The 2,768-nt window shown below is 42.6% G+C and overlaps 1 pseudogene; it reads left to right on the top strand.

Annotated features, from left to right (window-relative positions):
* Nucleotides 1–550: 550 nt before the first annotated feature.
* On the top strand, nt 551–2,417 carry LOC120132619 (annotated as a pseudogene).
* Nucleotides 2,418–2,768: the final 351 nt, after the last annotated feature.

The following is a 2,768-nucleotide window of genomic DNA, read 5'->3' as shown; positions in this document are numbered from 1 at the left end:
CCCAATAACCCAAGAGCCCAAAGATGTACCTGATACCATGTTAAAAATAATAGCCCAAGAAATACTAAAAATGATTTATTCACATATCTGTATAAACTTACATACCAATGTATTTATACAATAGTTAGATAACTAACAGACTTACAAACTAACAATAACCAACTAACTTTCTAATTATACTAACAAAATAACTACCTACAACTGTTTTCTACAAAATACCTGCCGTTTACCCCGTCCCACCCCATTTTCCCTCATTTTCTTTCCAATTCCCTTTTCCCTCCTCTGTCGCCCCCGCCGCCGTCTCATCAAGTCTACTTCTTCCTCGTTACTCAGTTAGTTGGTCGTTCTTCAAAAGTTAATGAATCAGCACTTTTGGACTGCTTCGTTGCCTTAGGCTGTAAAACTCGAAGGTGAGTAAAAGTAAGACTTTTATATTTGGATTGCATTACTGGCTTAATTTAGTTAGCTAATTAAATTTATTGGATTTCTAATTTTGAAACGAATATTTAAACTTAAGGACGTGTATTTTGGTTAAAATCAAAGGCCGGAGATGGCGCCGAGCACTTTACGGAAAGCGATTGGGGCTGTCAAGGACCAAACGAGCATAGGAATAGCTAAAGTAGCGAGCAACATTGCGTCGAAACTCGAGGTAGCTATCGTGCACGAGACACGACGATAACCCCGCGGACGAGAAATACGTACGCTAAATCCTCATTTTGACCTCCTACTCCGGTGGGTACGTCCGCGCGTGCATTTGCGCTATGCCTAAACGGTTGGGGAAGACACATGACTGTATCGTGGTGCTTGTTCATAGGCTGATGAACGATGGAGGTCCGATTTTTCTAGAAGAGATCTTGTATGCTACAAGGAAAGGTATGAGGTTGTTGAATATGTCGAATTTTAGAGACGAGGCACATTCGAGTTCATGGGATCACTCTGCTTTTGTTCGAGCCTATGCTATATATTTGGATCAAAGACTTGAATCGATGTTTTTCCATCAGAAAAGAGGCGGGCAGTGAGGGAAGTAGTCATAGAAACCGTAATGATCGATACGGTGGAGTAAGATATATTTTCCGGTCACTGTCACCGAGACCAAACAAATATGATTACGGAGATTTCAAAGGTGACAATGGATATGGAGCCTATGGGATGCCTAGGAGAACAAGATCATATGGTGATATGAATAAGACAATAGGGGGAGAGATGCGAGGGAGGAGAAGGAAACAATGACCCCATTGAGGGAAATGAACGCCGAGATGATATTCGGTAAAATGGGATCGTTTCTTGTATGCTTTGTATTCTGTTGTGAAAGAGAGTTTTCAATTTTATGTTGATATTTGTGAGGTTTTAGCTGTGTTGCTTGATAGGTTTTTCAATATGGAGTACCCACATAAAAGTGTCCGCCTCATATACAAGTGTTGCAAAGAAGATCGATGAGTTGATTGCATTTTACAATTGGTGCAAGGAAATGAGCATGGCCAGATCATCGGAGTATCCCGATGTGCGGAGGATTACGAGTAAGTTGTTGGACACATTGGAAGTGTATGTGACGGGTGGAGCTGAGATGCCCAAAAGTCCAGAGATGAATTAGATTCCTCCTCCACCGAAAGAGGTTGAGCCCGAACCAGATATGAATGAAATAAAGGCACTACCCCTGCCGGAGAATCACACTCCGCCGCCTTCGCCACCACCACCAGATCCCGAGCCTGTTAAACCCCAAGAGTAATTAGTGAACTTGAGGGATGACGTTGTCAACGCGGATGATCAGGGGAACAAATTAGCCTTGGTTTTATATAATGGTCCTTCAGCTAACAGTGAGAATGGATCATGGGATGCTTTCCCATCAAATGGCCAACCCGAAGTGACATCGGCTTGGCAAACTCCGGCTGCCGACCCGGGGAAGGCAGATTGGGAATTGGCTTTGGTCGAGTCAGCTAGTAATTTGCTGAGGCAAAAGGCTTCTTTGGGCGGTGGGCTCGATCCATTGTTATTGAATGTCATGTACGATCAAGGAACGGTAATGCATCATGTTAGTATTCCTCAGTTGAGTGCGGGTAGTGCCAGTAGAGTGGCATTGTTGGGGCCAGGGAAGAGCACGGCACAAGTTTTAGCTTTTCCGGAACCAGATGGAACGGTTCAGAATGTCAATCAAGACCCTTTTGCAGCATCTTTTAGCATTCCACCACCTTCATATGTGCAAATGTCCGACATGGAGAAGAAACAACATTTTTGTTGCCCAGGAACTACAGGTTTGGCAGCAATATGCAAGGGATGGAATGCAAGGTCAAACTAGTTTGGCAAAGATTAGCCACCCCGGATCGAATTACGGACCTGGGCTGATGCCGGTGATGCCTTACGGAATACCACCGGTCAAGGGGATGGGGCCAACGGCGGATTATTACTACACTCCTTACTAATTTCATAAACATATAAACAATCGAGTTTTCATTGCCCACCTTCCGTATTATCTTTACAAATTTTCTTACTGATTGCTGAGACCTTCTTGATCCAAATTTGTACGTCTCTTTGTGCTTTTGTAATATCAGAATATTACATTCTTATATCTATCGTTTGATCATCTTCTTCAATGGTAATTAAAACTCATTAAAATGTCGAGTTTTAACATCTCACGCCAGTTAAGTGGCGAACCGACAATAAAAATGATGTGTTCCGACAATAAAAATGATGTGTTCTTTGCGTAGTTCTTAAAGAAGCCATGTTCTATAACACTATTCAGCTCTGGTGTTTCTTCCAACATCATTTACATG

Source organism: Hibiscus syriacus, unplaced genomic scaffold, assembly GCF_006381635.1.
Source record: "Hibiscus syriacus cultivar Baekdansim isolate YM2019G1 unplaced genomic scaffold, ASM638163v2 tig00001728_pilon, whole genome shotgun sequence".
Taxonomy (NCBI): Eukaryota; Viridiplantae; Streptophyta; class Magnoliopsida; order Malvales; family Malvaceae; genus Hibiscus; species Hibiscus syriacus.
This window is presented reverse-complemented; position numbering and strand designations above follow the sequence as displayed.